Genomic DNA, 13,868 nt, shown 5'->3' with positions numbered 1-13,868 from the left:
ACCCTCTTAGGGCCGGGCTGTGTACAACATAGAACGTAAAAATATAATATTATAAGATGTTGGAAAAAAAAACACTTCACTCTAATAGTAAAAAAATATCGGGATTGATTATTAATGTTTGACTACTCTAAAAAGCTTCATTAATTAAGATGCTCTAAATAAAAACTATAGCAAATTCCAAATCATTACTAAACTCAAATAAATATATAATCGAGTGACGTAATATGCGTTATTTATTATTTATTGTTATTTTTTTTGTATTTCTTCTTTAGATTATCACAAACTTTTTAATTTTATTAAAGGCACAATCCTATAATTATAATGTATTTGACTGCTAAAATATAAATGGAAAGTCAATGTGATTTTTCGAAGAACTTTCGTGTAAGGAAACAGGTCAACTCATTGCATAGGTATTAACATGTTGACACTTACTTCGACATGATATCTTATGTAACATTAGATATAGGGTTTATATATAATTACACGATATCAATATTCCATGAAGCAAGCCGTTTTGTATGACCACTATAAAATAATATGACAAAAAAATAAGATCATTGTTAAAAAAATCTACATGTAGTTTGATAATTGCACAAAAATATATTGACATTTTTCATGGCGTCCGAATGTATTTGGGTCCGGGGCACAAATAGAAAGTAGACCCCTCACAACAAAATTGATTTGAAAAAAAATAAATTACAACACTTGATTTGAGAATTTTATGGAGAACTTGATATTATAACTAACTAGATGTATCTGGTGCGTTGTACAGATTAATATAACATCATAAGATAGATGATTGGAATATAAAAACTATTTTACTCATGTATTCCAATTAAATATAAATATAATTAAATATATTTTTCAATATTATATTACTTTTATTTATTGTTAAAAATAACCTGAATATAACTTATAAAACCATTTTTTTTATTTGGGTCATTTTTGATATTTTAAGTATTAAATATTTGTTTAAAAAAAGTTATATATATATATATATATATATATATATATATATATATATATATATATATATATATATATATAGAGAGAGAGAGAGAGAGAGATATGTTCAAATGTTTTTAACAACTATTATGTACATGAATGCACCAATAGTAATTTAGGAAAAAATAAACAGTTAAATAAATCATTTAAGGGTATTATAGTAATCTTTGTATATTTAATTATGGTAGATAATTAATATATTTATTATCCCTTTAATTATGGGATATCAAAGTCAATCACGATAGAAATTGGAATGCAACGAAAGCGGCTTGGAAGGCAATGAAGGTAGCGAAGGTGGAAGCCCTAATTTAATATCAAAACGATGCAGCCTTCTGTCTCACTCCTCCCTTCCTCTCAATTCTCCTTGTGCGGCACCAAATTCAGCACCAAATCTTGAAAAGCAAAACACTTCTGAAATGATTTCTACTGATTACTAGAGTTTTGGTGTAAAATTTGTAACACAATTACAATAATTCTCGAAGAAGGCCATCAGGTTCACGTTTCATCGGGATCTTTCTTTCCAGGCTATTTGTTGAAGAAGTCCATCAGGTTCACATTTCCTCATTTACCGTTTGTTATCTCCTATTGCATCTAACTGTAAACGAAATACTGTGTCTCTACCTGTTGTTTGTAGATCTTGTAACATATTGGAAGCATTTCTGAAAAAGATATACGTTCATTACTTGTTCTCTATTGATTCATTGAATCTAAATTTCAACAAGTTTTAATTGTTTTAACCCAGTGTACGCAATCTATTTTTTTTAGTTATCGATGTTTTAGTCAGCGACGCGATGTTGTAGATATGTTACTGTAGTGAGATATGTGTATGTATATTTGGTTCATATTGAATAATTCCATAGCATTTTGAGCTTGATAATTTGTTGAAGTACATGACAATATTTTCTTTTAGATCTTAATACGGTTGTAGATTTGATTAATATTTTTGAGCTCTCGTATTATTACTTCTGTTATCTGAATTTGAAGCTGATTGATGCTTCTTTACAGCTACAAGAAAAAAATTGACCCTGGTTTCTTCATCTCTTGTTTATAGTAAGCAATGGCGATTCCAAAGCTTGATAAGAAGATCGTCAAGAAAAGGGTCAAGAAGTTCAAGAGGCCACACAGTGATTGGAAAATCTGTGTCAAGGTACACAATCTATCTCTATAATCTTCTCATTATCATTGAATCAACCTATTTATTTGCTCAAATCGTGTTTATAATTCTAACAGGAAAACTGGCGTAGACCAAAGGGTATTGATTCACGTGTGAGGAGAAAGTTCAAAGGTGTTACTCTTATGCCCAACATTGGATACGGATCATACAAGAAAACCCGTCATTACTTGCCAAATGGTTTCAAGAAATTTGTTGTTCACAACGCCAAGGAGCTTGAAGTTCTTATGATGCACAACAGGTAAACATAATTTCTACAATTCTTCACTTTTAAGTTTACATTATATAATCTAGAATGGAATATCGAATTCTAATTTTGTCAGAATAGAATCTTGAATTCCTTGTCAACTTAAGCAGTGAATAGTGAATTACCGTAACCAATTCTGTCAGAATAGAATTGGTTTCCATTCTTGTTATTGGTCTCGATTCTTATAGAATGACATCCTAAATAATGAAACATTACATTCTTTCAGAATAATATACATTGCAAGTTTAGGGATGATTGTTAATGTTGGTTTGTAGAAATTATAGTTATATTCTATTTGAATGTATATCACATTCTATCAGAATTTATTGTTTTATTCGATTTAATGCACTAAAATTTTTAATATTTGAAAGTTAATTATGTTTTCTTTGTGAATTTAGGTTTTGAAGAGGTTGCCATTAATGTGAAAAATGAAGAAAACATGGAGAACAATATTGTATTCTAGCAGAATGTATTCTATCAGAATTTATAAATTGTTATTCTTTCAAAATGTATTAGTGTTTTTGTTAGATTTTGCGGTTTTTTTTTCTTTTTTAACAATTTTTAGTTTTAATCTTTAAGAATAAATGTAATCCTTAAACCATTATTAGTCATAATTTTTTTAGAATGAATTTAATAATTGTTTATAGTTTTTTTTACGGATGAATGTAAATAGTGATTCTTAAAGAATAAAATCTGTATTGTTTAGAAAATGTTATTCATAAGAATATGTTGTATAATTCTTTAAACATGTTTAATATAAAAAGTATCTTCAATGAAACAATATTCTGCCAGAATAAAACCGCAAATTTATTTATTAGTTTATCGTTGATTTTTTGTTATTCTGACAGAATAAAGTCGGTTATTATTAAAAATAATATTAAAATTTAATTAGAATTAATTTAAAAAATTCAGATTTTTTAAAAATAAGGGAATTAATGATCCCTTAAAATCCGAAAATTTCCTTTTTTAAAGTAGGTTAATTGACCAAAATACTCTTTTGCTGAAATTTGTGTGATTATATGATACATGCTACCCTATTGTAATATCATATATCCTCAGATCATGACTGTTGATTTTATTCATCCGGTGGTCCAGATCTGTGCACTCTGGCACACAATAGTTAGTAAAAACAAAATAACCTAAGCCTATATATATATATATATATATATATATATATATATATATATATATATATATATACTAACCGTTTACCCGCGCCAAGCGACGGGTGTGAATAATTTGTTATGACAATTATTTTCATTCGAAAACATGTCATATTTCAAGGAGCGTAAGTTAGTGCTTTTGGTTAATGTTTCTGGTTTAAATTATAAGATATGTTTCTCGAATGGATTAAAAGTGAGAGTATGTTGTTATTTTGGTTGAGATAAAGAAAGTTGTGAGTTAAAAATAAAATTAAAGTAAACCTGCCAAACAATATTCAAAACTCTCAGACTACACAAGCAAACATAATATGAACATTAAGAACCTTTTTGTCACCATTTATAATAAAAATTTGTTTATCTAATAAAGACATTCACATCTCTGTTTCAATAAGTCTTAAAGAAATAAGTAAAGATTTCGCACAAAAAAAAGCCAATTAAAAGGCATCACGTCGGTCTTCCTATGCAATCCTATTACAACTCCATGCATACAAAATCTATAGAATAAAAAGTCTATTATTGATTATTTCATGTTTCTATAATCCATGAATTAAATGAAAAGACAAGAAGACGCAAAATGATGGGGACCACATTGATACAATTGTACAACAAATAAAGAAATTGGGAGGTGTACATCCTCGATTTGTTCGATTAGAAGCTGAGAAATAAACAAAGTTTTTCAATCCATTTCCATTCATTTTTAACTTTTATATTGGCGTAAAAATAAAGATAGAAGCCTTATTTTTTGTTTTTTCCTGTTTTGGTAGACACAATTTGCATATCATTTTTTTTATATAGCAAAAAAAAGATACTTGATTTTGCAGATCTTTAAACAATCTCCCATTATCTTTTCTATAGACCTCCAAAATTACTAACCAATTCACTGGAAACCTTAGTATCAAAACTACCATCATTTTAAACCCAAGGGAAAAAGCATCCTGCATTTTCAAGTTTCCTCATATCCACTACGGCACCACCCAATCCTACAGAAAAGATGATAATACCTTAGAAATTGCAGAAAATAGCATAATAGCAACATACATACATTTCATAACCCATAATAACATCCTACTTCCATTTCCTAACACATAATAGCAACATACTTTCAAACTTTGTTTCCATAAGTTTCTATTAACTTGCTTACTATAACATTCTACTTGTAACTGCGTCTTTTTAATAATTTTTACAATAAACATAAATAAATTGATTAGCTCAGTAGAATACCTAATTCCATCCACTACTTTACAGATCACATAGCCACAACTTTAACTTGTTGCTTGGTTCTTTCCAACTTGTCATCTTCATATACCTTTTACTAAATAGAAGGAATGAAATTGACACCCAATCATAATTCATTTTCGGTAGGGTATTTGGGTGACTTAGTTGGTTCAACTGTCATTCTTCTCATTGATGGTGCCTATTCAATAATCAATCAACAAAATTAGGGGAAATTGCAAAGAATAATAACATACTTTACTTTGAATTTTTGATTACGATAAATTTTCTCCACAACATCATGCTTTCTAAGTTGGTTAAATAAGAAAATAAAAATAAAAAATAAAGAATAAGAAATAAAAGTAAGATGCTATATTACATTAGACACCAAAATGAAAGAATATTGCTATTTGTTGCATTTGGCCCCTGATTGGGTTAAATGCAAGAAAACACAAGGTACTTTCATTTTGTTGTCTAATATAGCATAATACTTTCATTTAATCTTCTTTTTCAAATTTAGTTTAATGCTCTTTTTTTCTTGAAATTTTCATGGGGCAGTGTTGTAAAGCAAAATTTTGACAAAAATAACCCCATAAAATGCAATAAAAAATAAAGTTATTTATTAATTATTACATCATTTTGCACACAATTACAAAGTGATTCTAGAATCTCATTTCGATCAAACCCCATCTTAATCACTCCGTTAAGAATATCACCAAAACGATATATTTAGAATCGTTAGTGATTTTCATCATAAAGAAAGGGTGTATTTGGAATTGTACCTTTTTTGCATGGTGCATAGAAAACCCCACTAAACCATATCTCTATTGAAACACTGGATTTGAGAATGGTGTAGAAATTAAGTTTATGCCAAATTGGGGTAGTTCATTGTCAACATAGTTAATACATTTAATGATAGCTTTCATATTCTATTATAATTAACAAAGTATATCAAAATCAAGAAGTATATTAAAGCTAGTAACAATAAAATGATTATAAATAATTCGATCAAAATAAAAAGCTAAAAGACTAACAAAATTACTTGCATATCTTCCAATTTCGTGCTAAAAATACAAATAATACCAAATTCACATATAAGGATGCACTGAAGCACAAAACCGATATTATGTCAAATTTAAGGAATTTATTGTAAAAATAATTAACTTTAATAAAGTTAATGACATGAGAACTTACCTAAAACATTTTGCATTATGAAAAAGAGACAAAAATCAAAATTAGGTAATATATATTAGAATAATAAAACTTATTATCGTGCTAGGGATGCCATCGTTGTTGAGAATAAAAGTAGAATAATAAAACCTTTAGCATATAACAATTACTACAAATATTCTAGGCCAACCCTGTAACATATTACAAACTGAAAAAAAGTTTCATGTCAGTAACATATACAAATAGTTATGGGATGGTGTAGATAACACAATTGTTTCTTAAACCAGTGTCTTGTTTATACATAGAAATAGAGAAATTAGTATTAAAATATCCAAATAGATGTCAAAAACATTTAAGAAAATAGAAGATTATTGACAAAAACTGACTTCCAGCCATGAAATATCATTTGTCTTCATCTTATGGGTTCGTTATTTCAAGGTTTCTTAGGGTGATGCTTGTAACAGATTTGTGCCAAAGGGAATAAAAGTTCATAAATTCAGATAAGAACCTATAGAAAGTTGGAGTTTTCTTTAGCTGTTTCCAAATGCATCTTCAAGGATTAATCTGTCAAAGGAATAGGAAATAAAAAATAAAGATTTATGAAATATAAGTTGAGAAAATCATGCCAAATACAAACCTGGCAAATAAAAAAATTGAGAAATACAAATAAGCCACATCTACCTGAGAACAACAAATGTTGGACCAATTTCACAAATCAAGTTGCACATACCGACCTACTGAGATTCAAACCACACCTGCATGCGATTTAAAAATCAAACAATAAATGGTCAAAACCCACAAAATGGTTCATGGGTGGCAGTACTACAATCGAATAAATGATAAATTAGCATTTAGTGTACTTTCTGGATATACATGCAAAGTAATGAACCAAAACTGATTTAGCGACCTCGACGGTATGACTATGGTGTAGAACTGGATCTACGATCAAAAGCCTGTAAGAAGAAATCAAAAATCTTGATAAAAGATAGAGAGGGTTGAAGAGGAGAAGGAGACAACGATTTGAAAACAAATTATGAGGGCTTGAAAAGAAACAAAAAACTAACCGTTCAGTTTGAGATCCGATCGAAAAATCAGAAATAAAAAAACCCTAGATTTGCTTCATTTCCAGTTTCTTTAGCCATGTTCTTGTCCAGAGACATCAGATGCAGACATAGAGAGACCGTCGATTTGAGGGTTAGTCTTGGTGGCGGATAATGATGGTCATAGTGGGCAGATCAAGATGAGGGCAGAGAAGTCGCTATGACATAAAGTGTTGAGGATGGTGTAACGGCTATTGCATCGGGGAGGTGTGCTGGTTGGAAAGGATGTATGGGTGAAGGATGGAGTGGAGTATTATAGGTGATGGCTTGCGAGATGGTATCCGATTGGCGTTACTTTAAGAACCTCCACCTCCAAAACCTTCTGCAAAACAAAAATTAAACAAAATCATTAGAAGAAGAAGATACCGAAGAAGAGAGAACGACATAAGAGTTAGAAAACTGCAATAGATAGGCAACGGTGGTGAAGATGAGTTCGTCTTCGACCAAGAAAGTTTAGAATTTTAGGGTTTTAAATAAGTGAGATGGAAATATGTTAATATAGCTCGTGTTTGAACTGTTCAAGTGGCTGAAAGTAAGGGTTGACCGATTCAAGTGGATGAAAGTGAGGAATATTAATTCAAACGCAAACAATTCATGGATTATTATCTTGACTTTTTCAAATGATTCAAGATTTTTTAATGCATAAACTCATTGTACATATAACATAAGGGCTTATACCTCTTAAAATTCAGCCTTTGACCAAATATGTATATTTATATATATATATATATATATATATATATATATATATATATATATATATGGGAAACATGAACATACCCTAGAAGGTAAATAAACTTAGATACTCAAACTCACCATACTACGTTATTTTTGTATCATATATGCATTGTAATCTTCAAAGTGCTCATAATTAACTCCTAACTTGATTTACTTCCAAAAAATTTTAAAATTTCACTATTATCTTCCTTTAACATAATTTTATTGAAATTATCATATATATATATATATATATATATATATATATATATTAGTTACAATTATTATTGTTAATAATTAACTAAAAACTTTTTTTTTCTGATAAACTAATTATTATAAAAATAATTTATATATAACTTTGAGTAGATATATATTTGATACTTGAATTCTAATTGTATTTAATAATATATTAATACATTAAAATATTTAAGAGTAAATAATACTGAAATATTTTCAAGTTTATTTTATATTTTTATTTAACCTCATATCTATATTAAAAAAATCCAATAGATTAGATAATTAATTCAAAATTTATAGCATTAAATTTGGAAAGAGGTACATATTGGAAACTTGTAAAAATTGGAGACTTAAATGAAAAATATGATATATCGATGACTTTTAATTAATTATTTTTTTTAAAGCAACACAAAATAAACAATCATATATAACATATTAGATTAAATATTATCCACATCACTTATATGATATATGATCGATAAGATGTATCTGATATATAATTTACATTAACGATTCTGTCACAACATGTAAAAAATAATTAATTTATAACAAACTTACACATTAAGAGTCTTAACATAATAACATATCTAATTCACATTAATCATTACACCACAACATATAAAAAAGAATTAATATATAACAAAGTTACAAATTAAAAGTTCTAACATAATAACATGTCTTCAGAAGTGGTAAAAAGACCTCCAATATTTATGAATCATGTGATTAATAACATGTATATGATCTAATTTATATTAATGACTCACCCACAACATATAAAAAAAAGTTTATAACAAACTTACAAATTATAAGTTCTAACAACCAACACAAAATCTTTAAAAAAAATTCCTTATGAATTTTGTATGTGATTTGTATGTGTTTCTACTCTAAAGATTGGTCTTTTATAGTAAAATTTCATTGTGTTATTAAAAATAATATGTAAGTTATAAAACATTTGAGTGATATCACTATTAATAAGACATTCGGATAGTATTATTTAAAAGATTGTGGTTTTAAATGAATATGGGTTGAGTAAAAATGTCTCTTTTTTAGGATATATAGATTGTAATTACATAATAATATATTTTTTATGTACATGAGTCTTAAAAGAGAAAGATTTAAAATAGTTAATCATGTTAATGATGTATACCATACCTCTAAGGGTTTTAACCGGACCGAGAGAGATTAGAACCAAGTAATTGCCTTCCCGTTCTCTTTGTACTAATGAGTAGGATTTAGAATAAGTTACCTCTGACTAAAGTCCAAGTATTAGTTTACAACAAACCGAACTCTTAATTCTGATAATACACAGTAACATAGCTGCTAAAAAACTAAAAGTTACATAATCAGTAGTTGTCCCAATCCTAAGTTGTTGTGATCTGTAGTTGTCACCTTCCAAACTGACCATCAATGCTCTAGTCCGACTTCGAACAACAGTTTTCGTATAGTACGATAAATAACGTCACCCCGAACATCGTCCCAGCCATCTCATACCCACATTCTAGAAAAGAGAAAAAGATAGTATACAAGTTTTGACACACATGGTTCATATCGTTAATCATCAAGGAATACGTTCAAAGATATGAAAGAAGCAAAAGTACTTGAGGAAATTTGAGAGTTCATAAGATAGCAATAAAACAAGATCTTTATGAAAAAAACAATAATCAAAAAACACAATGCAACATCCATATTTCCAGGTACTAATCTTTGAAATTCTATTATGCTTAAGTTTTTGGATTTAGCAGTTTTGCTTTCCTGCGGTGGGGTGGTGACACGTCACCACGACACGGTGGCTTAATAAGACCACATCGCGGCACCGCATGGTACATAAACCCCTAAGTTTCGGGCTTTGGGCCATATATAAAGAATATAGGGTCTAGGGTTTCGACCACCTTCAACCTCCATCACCTCCAGAAGTTCCTCTCATAAATCCTAGCCACTCCTCTTGATATTTTGAGTTTCATTGATGTTTTTAGGCATTTGGAGGTTGATAGAAGGTCTTGTTGAGCAAGGTATCATCAAGCAAACTCACCTCCATCTCCTTGTGCATATTCTGGACCTTTGTAAGTCTCCAAGCTCTCACATTTTTGGTTCATTTATTATAGATCTAAGATATGAGCTTATTTCCCAATGTTGTGTTCATATGAGTGGTTGGTATTGATAAAGTTTGTAACTTTATGGATCTTTCAGGTCCCTTTAGTCTTATATACCTTAGATCTGGACCATTATGTTGATTAGATGCCATGCATGGGGTTTTGTCCCTATTTCTCACCATTTTGGCCTAACTTGGAATATGACATGCATTGGACATGCATGTTTATAAAGTAAGAATTTTTATGGATCATTTGAGTGCTAAAAAGCTTCCTGGAAAGTATGAGTGTTGGGATTAATGGAATAAGAGCTTAATTAATTAAGTTGTTTTGCGTAGTCTATGTGGCATGGTGGGTAGCTCACCACGATGCGGTGGCGGGTTCATCCGTGTCTGTTTTGTTGTGTGGCTGCAATGACGCGGTGGCTGACCGTTGCCTTTGACCTTTGACCATTTAAATTTTGACCATGTTGACTATTTTTCAATTTGTTAGTTTTAGATAGTATACAAAGGTTTAGCCTTTTGTGTTTCCTTAGTTGGTGTATAGCACCAGCCTTGCGATCTTACGTTCCATGGTGTAGTCTATTTCGATAGAGAGGTAAGTCTTTTCATTATACTTTGTAGGGCACTATGTGTCATTGTATGTTTGGTTGTCTTTGTGACTTGAATGAAAGACCATGGTTTGATCATGTCATGAAAGACTGCAATGGGGCTGTAGAACAGAAGTTACTGTAAGACTATAATTGGATCGTAACATTCACATGGGTGAATTAGGTCGTTGGTTGAAATAGGGTGGCGACCGTTGGCTGATATAGGTTGTTATTTGTATGGTATGTGGTATTTCGGGGAAGTCACTAAGCTTTGTGCTTCCGGTTTTATATTTAAATGTTCAGGTACATCTTGTAGCAAAGAGAAGGGTTCGACATGATTGCATTGCATCCACTGGAGATTCTGCACTTTTGATTTATGATACTGATGTTTATTTGGAACCACTCTTGATACTTTAATGATCTTTTGATGAAATGAACTAAATGGTTTTGTTTATTTAAAAAAGAAAATTTTTCTATGAGTTTTGGGGCATTACACACAACAAAAGAATGAAGAAGAGAACCAAGTACCTATATACAAACTTAAACTATTGAAAATCTATCCATGTTTTCGAGAGAAACAACATGAGAAGGAAAATAATGGATGATGAAAGCGACTCTAAGAGAAAAGAAACCCCTATTGGCAATGTCAACATGGTAAAAGAACTCCACATGATCTTCCACCTTATGCAAAAAAACTAAAGGATGTTAAGGATAATTACAAGGAGTATCGTAAGGTGTTCTGAATTCTACCGTTCAAGTCTCTATTTATAGATAAAATTAATGAAACACCAACATACATATGAATTATAGTAGCTATTGTAAAGCGATGTGATAGATCTAAAAATCTAGAATACCTTGTGTATAAATCTAAATGGTTTCTTCAAATATTTCCTTTGAATCGAATATAGGAAATATATTGTGCTAATGTACAAAACCGAAGAAGAAAATAGAAAATGTTGAGGCTTGTGTTTAACACAATGTCCTTAAAACAAATTTGCTTGCTATCGGGTGTTTCTTTTCCGTGATACAATAATTTGAAGTGGTTCTTCTAGACCACCATATCCCTCAAAAAGCCTTGATTATAACTTCGATGCAAAAAGGAAAAAAAAAAGAAGAAGATGAATCGGAGAAGAAGATATTTTAGTTACATTCAGGTCTCTCAATTATTCATCCAAAACCTTTATTTATATACGAAAAATGAAGGCCAAACCTCTAAGAGATAGAGATTAATGCAAAAATTAAGCATACGATTAATTAAGTAATTAATGTGTATTTTCAATTACGAAAGGAAAGTATATTTGCAAAAGATCGATGAACTTTGGTAGTCAACCAGTTGTTCGTTTTTACCTGCAGGATGCTGTTTAGCATATAAGTTCAAGTCTTACAAAGCATAGAAGTATTTGTACTCATATACGCTCTTTTTTTTCATTCTCCCATCAATGTGAGATGAACTAAAACCCATTAAATTCCTTTATTACTTCATCCAACACCCTCACTCTAAGGATTAATTTCTCATTCATCTTAAATCCATTTTCGACTTGTGATATATAAAAACGAAGGTGTCATGGAAGAGAACACCAAGGTATACCCATTCATACATTTTTAATAATGTTTTAGGGTTCGAATTTTGTGTTCAAAAATATGAAAAATGTATTTCTAGAAATTGGTTAAAAAACAATTTTTTAACAGTACCCATGAAAATTGATTAAACATTTTCAAGCTTTGTCGATAAAATCCAACAGTTGAATCATGCATAGGAGAGGTAGGTGTTACGCTATAAACCCTCCTTTAATATATATATATATATATATATATATATATATATATATATATATATATATGTTACAATCGAACCAGTAGACTTGATGTCCTTGAACTGTTCTGATCTATGTGTAAATAATCAATATGTATCTCACATGATTCTTCATGACCTAGATAGGTTCTTATTGATGTGTCCGTTATAGTCATGGACACTTTCCTGGTTCTATAACATCTCTTAGAAATGTGCCCATAAAATTCCCTTTGAAGCTACCCCACTTCTCTCACATAGGTTATTTCATCATAATCATTAAAAGCTAATGTGTGATGATCTGTAATTTATCATATACTACTATAAGCTTAAACTACATCCCTGTTTGTTCTAGGAATGGGTAAGAGTTGACCCCAAAGTGTAATGTCCTAATTTTCACAATAAAATTTTCAATTTTTTTTTAATATAAAAGCCATTTTTATAAAACCAAACATCAATAAAACCATTTGTTCATAAGTCATAACCCAAAAATCAGAGTATAAAAAGTAACGTGGAATCTCAAAACATGAAAGTTGGTAATGAGTGTGTATAATCACGCCTTTACCTTTCCACGATTATCTGAAGTACCTGAAACATTTAATCCACTACTATAAGCAAAAACATAGAGAGTTCTCCACAATACAATATATCACACAATACATGCAAGAATACAAACATTGGCCTTCATCTAGTAGCTAGTCCTCTCATGTTGGCCTTCAACATAAGTTGATCCACCTCTAGCCTTCAACATATAGCTGGTCCGCCTTGAGTATCTTGGCCTACAACACAAAGTCGGACCACCATCAACTCACTACAAGATATGTCGACATATGCATAACACAACTGACAAGTAATACCACATCACAAGTAACTGTCTAACTAGTCTACATGCCTAACAACATACTACATCATAATTACATCCTAACACACAAGGATACAGATTGCAGTCTATGAGTATAGTGAAAAAACTCACCTGAATCAACAATGTGAAAGTGGAGGCTAGGGTTTGGAGGGGAATGTTATCTAGGGTGGATGATGATGAACGAGTTGAAACCCTAGGGAAGTGTACCTTAAATAGCTCTAAATCCCGAGGCTTCTAGGGTGCTGGCCCAACAAGCCTACCGTGTCGCCACTTAAATGACGTGGCCGTGATGCAGTGTGTCTCCACCACCACACCGTGGCCAGTAAAAATCACAATTTAAATAGTTTAAATGCCAAAATATTAATACCTAAAAATGGATATTACAATTCTACCCCACTAGAATCATATTTCGTCCTCAATATCCGCTTCAACAAACAACTTCGGGTAGTGCTCTTGCAACTCCTCCCCAGGTTCACAAGTACCCTCAGAACCCTTTCTGTTCTGCCATATCACCTTCAC

General features: G+C 30.5%; 1 long non-coding RNA gene and 1 pseudogene across 5 annotated transcripts; one reads left to right on the top strand and one right to left on the bottom strand.

Annotated features, from left to right (window-relative positions):
• The first annotated feature begins 2,049 nt into the window (after nt 1–2,049).
• Nucleotides 2,050–2,828, top strand: LOC145105774 (large ribosomal subunit protein eL32z pseudogene; annotated as a pseudogene). Its single transcript, XR_013707405.1, has 3 exons — nt 2,050–2,152; nt 2,236–2,417; nt 2,822–2,828. The product of XR_013707405.1 is annotated as a large ribosomal subunit protein eL32z pseudogene (transcript).
• A 1,255-nt stretch (nt 2,829–4,083) lies between these two features.
• Nucleotides 4,084–7,522, bottom strand: LOC145108164 (uncharacterized). Of its 4 annotated transcripts, none has more exons than XR_013708090.1 (6): nt 7,033–7,522; nt 6,829–6,921; nt 6,650–6,723; nt 5,581–6,532; nt 4,808–5,000; nt 4,084–4,566 (listed from the first exon to the last, which is right to left on the bottom strand). It is a non-coding gene; the product is annotated as an uncharacterized LOC145108164 (long non-coding RNA). The 4 variants fall into 4 exon arrangements; XR_013708089.1 differs by having other exon boundaries at nt 4,808–5,633; nt 6,477–6,532; XR_013708087.1 differs by having other exon boundaries at nt 4,808–6,532.
• Between the last annotated feature and the right edge of the window lie 6,346 nt (nt 7,523–13,868).

This window comes from Lactuca virosa, chromosome 4 (assembly GCF_052849685.1).
Source record: "Lactuca virosa cultivar CGN04683 chromosome 4, Lactuca_virosa_CGN04683_v6, whole genome shotgun sequence".
Classification (NCBI taxonomy): domain Eukaryota; kingdom Viridiplantae; phylum Streptophyta; class Magnoliopsida; order Asterales; family Asteraceae; genus Lactuca; species Lactuca virosa.
This window is presented reverse-complemented; position numbering and strand designations above follow the sequence as displayed.